This window comes from Panthera pardus, unplaced genomic scaffold (genome assembly GCF_024362965.1).
Source record: "Panthera pardus isolate Hobbes unplaced genomic scaffold, ASM2436296v1 HiC_scaffold_2, whole genome shotgun sequence".
NCBI classification, from domain to species: Eukaryota; Metazoa; Chordata; class Mammalia; order Carnivora; family Felidae; genus Panthera; species Panthera pardus.
Window position 1 is genome coordinate 114,807,916 of NW_026526765.1, and position 14,460 is coordinate 114,822,375.

The 14,460-nt window shown below is 38.3% G+C and overlaps 1 protein-coding gene across 4 annotated transcripts in view; it reads left to right on the forward strand.

Annotated features, from left to right (window-relative positions):
* The first annotated feature begins 7,784 nt into the window (after nt 1–7,784).
* The window catches only part of SLC38A9 (solute carrier family 38 member 9), an 84,156-nt gene continuing 77,480 nt past the window's right edge, over nt 7,785–14,460 (forward strand). Inside the window, exons 1-2 of one of the 4 annotated variants that reach the window (XM_053907357.1) lie at nt 7,792–7,927; nt 8,762–8,861. The gene's annotated coding sequence lies outside the window, so the exon portion shown is untranslated. Of the gene's footprint in view, nt 7,928–8,761; nt 8,862–14,460 lie in introns of all 4 variants that reach the window. The other 3 variants (XR_002071309.2, XM_019414264.2, XM_019414259.2) reach the window with 3 other exon arrangements.

Consider the following 14,460-nt stretch of genomic DNA (forward strand, 5'->3'; position numbering starts at 1 on the left):
TAAAAGGGTATGTACACAAAATTATTAATTGCAGAACTAAAAGCTAAAGACTGGAAAACTCAAAAGTCCCTCATTGGCAGACTGTAACATCCACGCATGCAGGGTGGAATAATTTTCCCTTCTTCCCTTCTAGGTTCTTTGGCTGGTCTAATAATTAAGTTGACATAAGAATGATTAACAAGGGGAAAACCAAGTTAAGTCATATGTACAGGAGCCCTACAAAAATATGAGATTCAAAGATATGACCAAAGCAGGAGGCTTTTATTACCTTTTAGACAAGCAATAAGTCCGTGAAGAATTGACAAAACAGGGGGGCCTGGGTGGCTCAGTCGGTTAAGCATCCAACTTGGGCTCAGGTCATGATCACTCAGTTTGTGGGTTTGAACCCTGTGTCAGTTTCTGTGGACACCTCAGAGCCCGGAGCCTGCTTTGGATTCTGTCTCTCCCTCTTTGCCCTTCTCCTGCTCACACTCTGTCTCTCTCTCTCAAAATTAATGTTAATTATTTTTTTAATGTTTATTTATTTTTGAGAGACAGAGCAGGGGAGGGGCAGAGAGAGAGGGAGAGACAGAATCCGAAGCAGGTCCAGGTCCCGAGCTGTCAGCACAGAACCTGACACAGGGATCAAACTTACAAACCAACTGTGAGATCATGACCTGAGCTGAAGTCGGCCACTCAATGGACTGAGCCACCCAGGGACTCCCCAAAAAATGTTTTTGAAAGAACTGACAAGAAAAAAAGGTTTGGACTTAGGGTAATAAATTGATGAAGAAATAATAAGTTTTGTTTATACAGCCTTCTCGACTCCACATTCCATATCTCTGGCGATAAGGATGCCTTTCACCTTCCTGGTATGAAGGTGGGGGGAAGGGGAAGGGTGGTTAACCTTTCACATGCTTTTGATGACACAAAGGAGGCTCAGAGAGTCATTCCTGCATAGCTGTTTCTAAAGTACCTTTAATTCAATATAATCAATATCCAAAAGTGGCATAATTGTGGGTGGCATATTCTGCTCCCCTTCAGAGAACTCTGCAGCTATTGAAAAAAAAAAAAAAAAAAAGAGGATAATCTCTATATATTGCAATGGAATGATCACTAGGATTTATTTTATTAGAAAAAGGTTGAATAACATGTCCGGTATGCTAGCATTTACCTAAAAACAGATACATTTGCTTATATTTTTTAAAAAAATGGGAGGATACACCAAAATTTATAAAAGTACTACTTATGACAAAAAAAGAGGGAACAGGTTGAGAAGGATAAGAATATGTGCTACACTTCCCTGAGCAAGTAGATTTGATTGTGAAATCATATGATTGTTATGCAAAATTATAAAACAAAACTAAGTTAAAATTTAAAAACCAATATTAAATTTCAAAGCAAAGGAAACAAATACACATAAATACATACTGAGTTAATGATTTAGTCACACAATGAAAATTATTCCAAGTGATCCAAAATACAGTAATTTGACCATTTGTCTTTAGTGGGACAAAAGGCGAAATAACATACACAAACCTGCAAAAGTAAACTAATTCTATAATCATATTATTAGTAATAAAATTATATATAATTAAATTAATGTTGTTTAAGAATTAAGATTTTCAGTGTAAGAGAAAAAAGACTGAAATAGAAAATCAAAGAGGGTAAGTGATAATGCTATTTTCCTAAGTGTGAATTGAAAACAATAGTATGAATTCATGATATATAATCTCCTTTACGTAAATATATGTTAAAAAAAAAAAAAAAGTATTTCCTAACTCTTTCTACTGAAAAAGCCTGGAAACAATGACCAACCCATTAGCAAGGAGCTGGCCAACATACAGACTGTGGTTCTAGATGCCATTTCCCATTACAAAAAAACCACCTCTGGGGGAAAAAACAGATACCAGCAATATGGTTGGAAATATACAAGATAAGTCTGAAACATCAGCTTGCACCAAAAAGTAAGAAAGCTTTCAAAAATTACCAAAGCACTAAAGAGCGAAATGAAATGGGCTCCCACTAGTCAAATGCAGGACAATTAGGGCATCAGAGTGAAAATGATAATAACAGATTATAATACATTTAATAAAATAAAAACCCATACATATGTACTGGTAATGTATAAGTAAAGAAAAAGGAAAACAAAGCTTTTTCTTACAGCAAAATGTTAACTAATACATGTAGAGTTTTGTGGGTTTTTTTTTAAATCATCATTTTGCAACCATCACAGTAATATTTGAATCTGGCTTATTAAACTCATAGCAACAGTTTGGTGAAGAAAAGGACATTAATAAGGTCTTAAAGTGTCCCCCATAAATTATTTATTAATTATAAAGGAGAAAAACAGTAACTGTAGAATGGAGAAACCAAGCAGACACCATCTTAACCAAGGGATCAAAGTTGAAGTCATCATTGTGCTTATCTATTGTTACATAACAAGCTCCTCCAGGAATGCCTGGGTGGCTCAGTCAGTTAAGCATCTGATTTCAACTCAGGTCATGGGCTGAGAGTCCTGGGCTTGGAGCCCTGCTCTGTTCTGACAGCTTGGAGCCTGCTTTGGATTCTGTGTCTCCCTCTCTCTTTGCCTTTCCCCAGCTTGTGCTCTGTCTCTCTCTCTCAAAAATAAATAAACATTAAAAAAATTTTTTTAATTAAAAAAAATAACAAGCTCCTCCAAAATTTAATGGCTTAAAACAATGTATTATTATCTTTCAAGATTCTGTGGATTGAGTGGGCTCAGGTAGTTACAATCAGATGTTGTCTGCAATTTATTTCACCTTAAGTTCCCATTTTAATTCTATTAAATATCCAATATGGCCTCTTTACTCAGATCTCTTGGCCACAATAGTTGGAAAAGTTGGGTGTTGGTCAGGCATCTATCTCTCTTTCTTTGAGCTACCCCAGAGTGAGGATTCCAAGTGAACAAACATTCCAAAGACAGCATTCCAAGAGATCAAGTCAGAAGCTGCAAGGCTTCTTCAGACCTAGAATAAGAAAAAACAGTGTCACATTTGCCACATTCTGTTGGTTGGAGAAAAAAAAAAATCACAGAGCCAATGGAGATTCAAGGAGAGGGAACTGTACGAAGCCATGAAAACCGGAGACATGGTTCACTAAAGAGCTTGGAGACTAGGTATGACCAATATGCCCGTGTGATACTGCGATTTATACTAAGAAATATATATTTGGTCTTTGACCCCTTTCTGTCACAGAGCTAAAACTTTGAAATTTCTTAAGTGATGAGAGTGATAAAGATATCTTTTGTTGTGTTAATGAAGTAACTTTTGGGCTACTCTCAAGTATGGGATTGGTTGCCAGTAGAGCCAACCATGTATTTAGAAGGTTGAAATTTTCAGTCCCTTCACTCTCCACTTCCGGCAAGAAGAGAGGGGCTAAAGGCTGAGTTCAATCACCAGGGGCCAATGATTTAATCAATACTGTCTGTGTAATATGAAGCCTACTTAAGAACTCAAAAGGATGGAGTTCAGAGAACTTCCGGGTAGATAATAAGCACATGGGAATTTGAGGAGAGTGGTGCACATAGACAGGGCATGGAAATTCCATACCCTTTCCCCATGGACATCTCTTCCCAACTGGCTGCTCCTGAGGTATAGCCTTTTATAATAAACCAGTAATCTACTAAGTAAAATGTTCCTCTGAGTTCTCTGAATCACTCTAGCAAATTAGTCAAACCCAAGGAGAGAGTCATGGGAACCTCTGATATATAGCCAGTTGGTCACAAGTACAAGGAACAATCTGTAGTTTCAAGGGGTGTCTGAGTGGAGGAGAGGGGGAGAATTCATGTAGGACTGAGCCATTAACCTGTAATCTGGTTCAATGTCCAGGTAGATAGCATCAGAATTGAGTTAAATGGTAGGACACCCAGTTGGTGTCTAAGAATTGCTTGATAGTGTGGGAAACTCTATTCCCATTCTGGAATTGGTATTAGAATCTTTATAATCAGTGAATATCATGTGCCTCATGATATGATGCAGTGAGAAAGACTCTACAATACTCCTGTATTATTCCTACCAAAAATGCAAAACTTGAATCTAATCATGAAGTAACATTAGGTAAATTCAAAATGAGGGACATTTTACTAAATGGCCTATACTCTTCAAAAATATCAATGTCATAAAAGGGAAAGAAAGTGTTAAGGACCCATTCCAGATTAAAGGATTTTAAAGAGACATGAAGATGAAATGCAGCGTGTGGTCAATCCTGTGTTGGGTTCTGGATGAGGAAAAACAAAACAAAACAAAAATCAAAACAAAGCATCTTATAAAAGACATTATTGAAACAATTGGTGAAATTTTCATAAGACTTTTAAATAAGAGCATTGTGTCAATTTTTTAAAGTTCTAGTTTTGATCATCATACTGTGAAAATCCTTTTTTGGGGAAATATATACTAAAGAATTTAGGAGCAGAGGCATATGGTATGCAATTTAATCTCAAATGGTTTAGGGAAATACGTGCGTGTACAGAGAAAGAGAGAAAGCAAGGAAATGGAAGGAGAAAGAGAAAGAATAAAACAAATATGACAAAATGTTAACAATTGATAACTCTGAGTAAAGAATATATATTGGAATTCTTGGCACTACCTTTGCAATTTTTTTGTAAACTTGAAATTTAATATATATATATATATATATATATATATATATATATCTTCAAAGGATTGAAACACATCAAATATATGTATTTTTAAAAAATTTTTATGTTTATTTTTGAGAGAGAGAGACAGAGAGAGACAGAGAGTGAGTGGGGGAAGGGCAGAGAGAGAGGGAGACACAGAATCTTAAGCAGGTTCCAGGCTCTGAGCTGTTAGCACAGAGCCTAACGCAGGGCTCGAACTCACAGACCGTGAGATCATGACCTGAGCTGAAGTCAGACCCCTAATTGACTGAGCCACCCAGGCACCCCTCATCAAATATATTTTTAATGATAAAAAATAAAACCAAAAAACCTCATTGGTCAACTTTGCAAGATGCTAGGCAACCAACTCATTTTGAAAACTGGTAAAAAGAAAGATGCAAGTATTTATACTACATTTCCCAAACACATTTTACCTTGGGGTAATCAAATCATGGAGAAAAATTCTTCTCCTTAGAAGAATTCCAATTAATACACAAACATCTCCACTCTGGATCCTCTAGGCCAATGGTCAGGAAACTATGGTCCTGGAGACAAATCCAGCCCAGTACCTGTTTCTATAAGTTAGAATACAGCCACTCCATTTGTTTACGTATCATTTATGTTGTCTCTATTTGTGCCATAAAGACAGAATTGAATCATTGTTGACAGAGACCATATGGTCACAAAGCCCAAAATACTTACTAATGGGCCCTATATAGAAGAAGTTTGACAATCGTTGTAGAGCAGAAAAATAATGTCTAAGAACTGCAGTTCCCAGCCAGTGAGAATACTACAGGGAACCCACAGGACCCCACAGAGCACAGTATTTTAAATTTTTAAGGAAAACAGAGAGACATCTGTCAGATACCATGTGAAGTAGCACCTTGAGATAATTCAGTTTCAACATTAGATCAAGTTAATTTTTTTAGATAACATTGTATCTGCCAAGTTGAGTTTTCAGTGGTTGCTATGATCTCAAACAAGAATTGTGCAAAATCTAATGTGAGTACAACTCTTGATTTCAGCTCAGGTCATGATCTCACGGTTTTTAGGATCAAGCCCCATGAAGGACTCTGTGCTGACAGTGGGGAGCCTGCTTGGGATTCTCTCTCTGCGCCTCCACCATGCCTCTACTACCACTCTCTCTTTTCCTCTCAAAGACAAATAAATAAACATTTTCTTTAAAAAATCCAATGTGAAACAGGAAACAAGGATAGTGGTATCTTATCTGATTTCAAGAAGTTATACAGTGCCCAATAGATGTATATATCCCACTAGTAAGCAATCAAGGCTATTTAAGAATGAAATAAAATATTTTTCTTTCAATTTATGTATGTATTTTAAATGGCTACTGAGTTGTTAGGACATAAATGCATATTAATTTGTTTGGACCTAACTATTTAGTAAACTTTGGTGACTTAAAACATTTGCTTTAAAGGCTTTCAGACAAACTCACATGGCCGGGGGGGGGGGGGGGGGGGGGGGGGGGGGGGGGGGGGGGGCGGGGTGGTGCTTCAGTTCTCGGGAGATTGCAAGGCAGGCAAAACAAAGGCAAGCCCTTGAGCCAAACCTTCAGGGAACCACAAGATAGGTCAAAATGCACAATTACAATTCCTTGAGAAGAAGATCCCCATTGCTCCCTCAGGTACTAGCAACTAGCAGGAATGTAGGCTGCTGTCTTCAGGGCGACCTCAAGGTGGACAGTAAGAGATGATCATAGACCTCTCTTGCCAAAACTCAGCAGTCTTTTCTTAAATGTTCCCCTAGTTGTTTTACATTTTTTATTAGATGCCAGAGTCCCCAAAAAAGTTGATTCTGGCAGTCTTGCCAGCTTATGTACTGCTTTAACAGAGGGAACATGTTCAAGTTCCCTAATCTGCTATTTTCATTCATGTCACTCAGTACCATTCACTTTTGTGCTTTTCAGTCTTGTCAAAATTATCTTCTAGACCTGGAACGCAAATAAAGAAGAGAATTTTGCTATCACTGAAATTATCAAAAGAATGTTCTGCTTATTTGAAGGCAGGCTAAAGGGTAATTGCAAAAAGATTTTTAATAAGGACACCATTAGCAAAATAACTTTTATCTGCCTTAGAGGCAGTACTTCTTACATCATCTGCCTTGTTGTCAAGCCCTCAATAATACAGGCACTGTTTGGTGGTGTTTGAGAAATCAGGTTTTGAAATAAGACTTTTAGAGCATCAGGTTTTAAGTCTGACTCTTCTGCCATTTAATAGTTGCTTGGCCTTGGGTTAGTTACTTAAATTCTATAGGGTTGTTCCCATGTTTGTAAAATAGGGATAATGTACATTTCTAGAATCATGGTGGAGATTTAAAGAGGTATTATATGTAAAATGCTTGGCACTCAATATCAGCTTTTAAATTTGGATTTGTTACTTTGGATTATCACATTACAATGCACTTGTGGGGTTTTTTTTGTTTTTGTTTTTATGGTTGTTTTCTTAAAAGAGAAAAAGATGCTACTGGCTTCCTATGTAATGGCGTAGGTGATGCTATATGCTTTCCAGGGGACTTTGCTTGGGCTGACATGTTACAACATGCACACTCATTTTACTTAGATTATAGGTTTATTTGAGGTGGCTTTGGGAGAAACTACTAGGGATGCGGAGACGGTGCTAAAATATACCTCCAAAGGCCCTCTTTTAGCATGGAGACAAATTCGTCGATGCATTAAAATAATAAAAGAAAACAAACGCAAACAACAACAAAAACCTAAGTGTCCAGACATGAGAGTGAGAGTGCCACCCCAACATTTTTCAAACCAGTTTTCCTTGTTGTCCGTGGGATTCAAGCACGTGACGACAGTACAGAACACTAGCCAGAAGGGCCTGTGAAAAGAGACTGATAATGGGAGGTCAGCCCTTTCCTATGTGGCCTCTGGAAGTGTAAAGACTGCAGGAGATGGCGTTCCTCGTCCTCGATGCCTTTAAACGTCAGGGAAGCATCTCACACAGGAACCAACAGCAGGCGGCAGAGGAGACAAGATTTGCGCATCTTGACCGCCCCACCTCCTAAAGCCGGGAGTGGGGCTGGGCTCTGCGGCGAAAGGCGCGTTGGCTCTCGCAGAGGCCTCTGGGAGTTGTAGTCCTCAGGGGAGGGAAGTTTGGCAGAGGCGCCTGGCTCAGTGCGCTCAGAACTCCATCCCCCGCCGGTCCCCGCGGCCGAGGCTGTTGTCTCTTCCTGTCCAGGGGAGGAGAACCCCTCCTGCCTCAAGTTGAGTGGATTTAGGAAAGGGTCTCCGTTTTCTCGCCCATTTTTCCCAGATTGAGGGCTTGGCCGGTGCAGGTAGGCCTTGTTCCCTAGTTTTTCAAAATCACCCCTCGGGAGGGGGCGGGGAGTGGGGGGTGGGAGGAACAGAGGGGAAGCGGCGGGAACCGCTGAGCTTGCTGAGGAGCCGGCTGTCATCGGGGAAGTTCTTTGGTGAAATGCGCCCAAACAGTTGCTTCTTGGGGGAGCGTTGAGGCCAAAGTCGGGACAGAGGAGACCACCCCGGAGGGGAGACGCGCGCTCCTCTCTGGGCTCTGGTGACTCCCATCCGATGGGGGCTGAGAGAATTCGAGGGGCTGTGGGGAGTCGGTGCCTGCTTGAGCCTTAAGGCAAGGCTCAAGCCTGTAGGTAAACACCCGGGTGAGGGGGAGAATTGGGGTTATTGCGGCAGTGGGAAAGCCTTTCCCTGTCCCGAGTAGGGAAGAGTTGGAGAAAGCAGATCAGGGAAGAAACACCCTTGTGCCTTGAGCGAGGACCACAAATGGGTTGAGGGCCGAAACAGTTAAATCCTTGCCACACTTTTCCTCGGCTCAAATGTGAGACACGGTGTCTTGATAGTAGGTGGCTTGACATCTTAGCTGTCTTAGAATAATAGAGCTGGAAGAGGCCTTTTAGAGTATCTAGTCAAGCAGGTTCTCCTCACTCTACAGATGAGGAAACCAAGGTCCATCAAGTTGGAGGAACTGCCTCCCTTACCACCAAATAGCCAATTAATGGCCAACTTGACTAAAACCTAATTTTCAGGACTGTCAAGCAGTGCTTTAATCTATTGCTGAGATCAGTAGATCAGCAAATTGTAACCTGTTGCTTCTCCTTTTTTCTTTTTAATGCTGACATATGCAAAATAACAAGAAATCCCTGAAGGGAACATTTTGAAACTTCTCAATAGGTCAAAGAAACCCTTGTCTGAAGTTGAAGAAAAATCTCTACAAACTTAATAGTAATATAAAAGGTTGGTAGTAAATTAAGATGTCACCTTTCCTTTCTCAATGTATGCCCACTTGAGCTCTGAGAACTGTAGCCTTAGATTTTTTCTTTCTATCTTAAATGCTGAATATCTCAGTCATATAAAAATAGTATGCTAATTGACAATACCCTAAATATTTACAGTAAAGGGTAAACAGCATGGGAATACCAACCTGAATTACAAAATAAAATAATAATTTATAGTATTTTTTTGAAAAGGAGATATCATAAAACTTAAAAAAAATCATTAGGAGGATAAAAACTTCTACTAGGCCTGCATTTTAAATTTCACTTCTCCATCAGCGTTCTTTCTTATTGCCTAAACATAACTTGAAAGCATTTAGTGTTCCCATTGCGGGTTCTTTGGTGCAATTGCATTGCTCTGGCTGCTAATTTCTTTTATTAGACTACATTGCCCTCCAGCACTGTCAAATTTAACACCTTTTGAAGCATTTATCGATCAGTTTGGAAACATGTTTCAATAGTCACATCAGAATTGAAGCATTACAGTTCTTATTGACTGACCATTAACTGATTCATACAGAAGAAGTTTAGATAAGTTTGTTACTGGACTTTATAGCAGGTACAGACTTACATAGAAGAAAACACATATACACAAAATAACTTCTTTAACCAGGCTGCTTTTTTTATGATATGGTTCCATTGGCTTTTATATTGGCAATACAGAGGTGGGTAAACTATAAGCATTGCTATGACCATTGCTGCCAGATGTATTTATTTTTTATAAAGTTTTATTAGAACACAGCCATGCTCATTCATTTGTATATTGTCTTCCGTGCAAAAGGACATAGTTGAGTACCTGCTGAGATCATGTGGCTCAGAAAACCTAAAATGTTATCTGGCCTCTTACAGAAAAAAAAATTTTCAATGCTTGCTCTGTTAAACTGAAATGTAATTACAGTATCTGAAACTACCATATGCAGAGGTAATAGTACTAATTTTCAGTCTCTGAGGAGGAACATATAAATACTTGTATAGTGAGTGGGTCCACAATACGATTGACTCTTTTTTTTTTTTAATTTTTTTTTTTTAACGTTTATTTATTTTTGAGACAGAGACAGAGCATGAACAGGGGAGGGGCAGAGAGAGAGGGAGACACAGAATCTGAAACAGGCTCCAGGCTCTGAGCTGTCGGCACAGAGCCTGACGCGGGGCTCAAACTCACGGACCGCGAGATCATGACCTGAGCCGAAGTCGGACGCTTAACCGACCGAGCCACCCAGGCGCCCCATGATTGACTCTTAAATAACACAGGTTTGAACTGTACAGGTCCACTCAGACATGAATTTTTTACAGTATAATACTATAAGTGTATTTTCCTTAAGATTTTCTTAATAACATTTTGTTTTCTCTAGCTTATTTTATTGTAAGAATACAGTATATAATACATACAACATACAAAATATATGTGTTAACTATGTTATCAGTAAGGCTTCCAGTCAAAAGGGGTTATTAGTAAAGTTTTGGGGGAGTCACAAGTTACATGTGCATTTTCAACTAGGGGCGGGAGGGAAGTCGGTGTCAGCAGCCCAACACCTGCTTTATTCAGGGGTCACCTCTACATTTCTTTGGGCAAAAATGAGTGGGTACTATTACAGATTGATCCTAGCCTCTTGGCCAGATACTCTAGCCATCCTTTTGCAAAGAATTGTGAAAGGACATTTCTGAGCCTAGTGTGGAAATAGCTGACATCCTTTGAAATGTACTGATATAGTCAATACCTTTTGAAAATAGTGTCATATAAACTTTCTTTGGTTACTTCCTATGTCCTTTTTATGGAGAAAAGTACTTTTCAGCACAGGCATCAGCAAGCAGGTCAGTAAACTGTTATTTTCCTATTGAGACCCCATACTGAAACCAATTTTAAAGTCCATGATTAGGGACTCATTATTAAATGACTTAGCTTTGACATTAATAGCCTTTCTTCTGGGACTTTGTTTTATTTTATTTTCTTTTTAAGTTTATTTATTTTGAGAGAGAGGGAGAGAGAGTGCACATGCTGGGGAGGGGTAGAGAGGGAGAATGCATGGTCAGGATAGAGTCTGACCTTGCTGGAACTTCCAAAACTGAGATCATGATGTGAGCCAAAATCAAGAGCTGGACAGTGTAACTGACTGAGTCACACAGGCACTCCTGGAACCTTGTTTTCAAACTCAAAGGACTGAGTGAGATACTGGAAGTGAATATATCTGTATATGTCATTTTGCATGTTTCGCTCCCTATTATCAGTGTTAGGTCTATGGCAAATTGATGGTATAGAGCTATTTAACATTTCAGTTAATCATTGATAGCACTATTCTGTGTTATTATAATATTAGCTGTGGATTGCTAATTTACCTCTCAACCTAATTTATCAAACTTCAGTAGTTCTACTTATCAAGACTTTCAAAAAGGCATTACATTTCCTTTGAAATAGCATTGTTGGGATATTTGAAGTTCAAGCTAATTGACTAATTGAGGCAACTGAAAATTACCAATTTCCTTACAATTCTTGGTATTTACTTGAATGTTATTAAATCTTTTATTGAAAAGCACTAGGGACTAGATCATTAAGATATCAATTTTCTGCTTGTTTGGAATAAAGAGCTAATTTGACAATGCCACAAAATTTCAGATTTGTTTAGAACAAATAGACGTAAGTGATTAAACTGGAACCTTTATATCAAATCTTGTATGCCCCTTGTGTGTTCCTTAACTTTGATTTTCTTTTTTTGGTAAGACTGACTGAAGTTGAAGGATCTTTCTAGATTTTTCTCATTCTGGAGGCGCTTGGGTGGCTCAGTCGGTTGAGTATCTGATTTTGGCCCAGGTCATGATCTCACGGTTCCTGAGTTGGAGACCCACATCAGGCTCTTTGCTAACAGCTCAGACCCTGGATCCTGCTTCTGATTCTGTCTCTGTCTCTCTCTCTCTCTCTCTCTCTGCCCCTCCCCCACCTCAAAAATAAATAAACATTAGATTTTTCTCATTCTGGGTTTCCTAACATTTAATCTTAGCAAAAGTATTATCTCCAGGAGTTACAAGAATCCTCTCTTCCTAAACTCAACTTCATTCTCAGTTTAGCATAGGAACCAATACCGCAGAAAGTATTGGTTAAAAACATTAAGTTGAGGGGCACCTAGGTGGCTCAGTTGGTTAAGTGACCAATTCTTGATTACATCTCATGTCATGAGCCTGCAGTTAGTGAGTTCGAGCCCCTCTTTGGTTTCTATTCTGGCAGCACAGAGCCTGCTTGGAATTCTTTCTCTCTCCCTCCCTCCCTCTCTCTCTCTCCCTCCCTACCCCATTCATGCTCTCTCTCTCAAAATAAATAAACTTTAAAAACAAAAAACATTAAGTTCAGGCAGACATTGCAATATACTGGAAATAACATATGGGACCAAAGTAACCTGGTTTCCATCCCATCTATGGCTTCATTAGCCAAGTAATACAGGACAAGTTATTTCTGAGCTTCAGTTTCTTTTTTTTATAATTTGAAGGTTATATATACATCTTCCCAAATTCTAAGGATTAGTTGCATTTAAACATTTAAAACTTAGGCCAGTAGTAGGTGTTCAGTAAATAAAGGTTAGTTCCAACTCCCATTACTTATTTATTGGTGTGTCTTTTTCTCAGTTTTTCTCCAAAACTTTATCTTTCTTTATCTTTATCTTTATCTTTTTTTATCTTTATCTTTCTTACCTTACTGAGTTTACTCACTGTATACTAAAGGCATGTAGATATGTCAGCTGATTTTATTCAGGCCACTAAGTTAAGCCAAGATATAATTTTGAATTTTGTTAGTTACTTTTAAAAAGCCAAAAAATAAAATGATAGTTATATTTCTTGAATACTCATTGTGAGCAAGGTGCGTTACCTACATTATCTCATTAAATCTCCAACTCTGTAAGACTAGTACTTTTATTATCCCCCACACCAGTGAGGAATTTAAATAAGTTGCCCAATCTTAGAAGAGCCAAGATTCAAATCCAGGGAGTATGACATGAGCTTTCAACTACCACACTTTACTTAATAAATCAGAGTAGGCCATGCCCCAAATTAACCATTGTATATAATTCAAATAAAGGAATACCCTGGCAATGCTTTCTGAAGATAATTTTATCAGTTTTTGGAGACTGAGGAGCAATAAGGTTATGTTTCCTTATCAATATTAAATTTTTGTCTCTAGCATTTCTTAGCAATTCTATTGATCACTTTTCTCCCACTGTATACAGATTTCATTAAGCTTAGTTTTATTAAGTTCAGAAATAACAGCAAATTCCTGTACAGAGTTAAGCAGTGCCTGGCATGCTTCTAAATGTTTACACAAATGAATTTATAGATTTTTAGAAAAATTTTTATGTGCCTTAGATTTTCTTGAATGAATTTCACCGTTTTTTGTTTGTTTAGAGAGAGAGACCACAAGCAGGGGAGAGGGGCAGAAAGAGAATTTTTAGCAAATTTCATGCTCAGCATGGAGCCCAACATGGGGTGTGTTTTTCTCAGTTTTAAAACTGATCCCATGACCCTGGCTTCATGACCTGAGCTGAAATCAAGATGCTCAGCTGACTGAGCCATCCAGACACCCCCACCCCCAGTTCTTATATTCTTTTTAATAAAAGGATACTAGTTGTCTGACAGTCATCTTTTCAATTCCTAAAATATTTAATTTTTGAAATTTGAGAGAATGTTTTAAAAGTTCTGTAAAGCTAATAACTTGGTTTTTTTCAGGAGGCAAATTAATGCTGTGACTGAGATTGTATCTGACAGGGGTTTGTTTAAGATAGATTCACTGTGGGAATTTCACAAGCCAATAGTATACAGGATAATGTCTCTTAATAAGCCAATAAAGAAATTACATACTCCAAATCAATGATAGACTATCACCCTGTTGTTCAGGACAAGGGGGACATGAAAGGAATAAAGTCCAAATTTAGTTAAGGTATATGCTTTGGAGTTGGTACTTGGGAAAGACAGCTTAGTCAACCAGAGCTAATGTCCTTCTGCCTGCGCAAAAGTTAAAGTCTCCTGTTAAAGCGCATTGCTAAAGAGGGTCATTGTCCCTGTTAATGGGAAAGATGATTTTCAGCACTGCTGTACCAGGCTTTTGCCACTACAGATAAAAGTGGCCTTTACCTCAGCAGGAGCTAATTGCCCCCAGGTGTTTGGAGAGCTCTTTTAGATCAGCAAAGGGCTGCCTTGCCTACAGGGAACATTCTGATAGTCCTTACATACTTGCTATTTACAGTACAGATGTCCCCTTGCCATAGTTGCTTCCTCATAGGTTTTTATTGATAAGCAGCTGAGCTAATGAGTTCTTACCAGTGAAAACAGACAAGATGATGACATCCTGACACAATTACTTCATTCTTCTATCAAAATGACTTTACTTCTAAAACTTTTTTTTTCTTTGTCATAAAGGGATGGATTAAAACAAGTTTACTTAGATTGTAAATGCGTAGATTTGAAATCATATCAAACCAATACACGACATAACTTCTCTACAATAGCTTTATTTCTTTCCCAAGTTTTTAATACCTATGTCCACTTTAATTCAGTATGTATTCTTCATTATATAGAATATA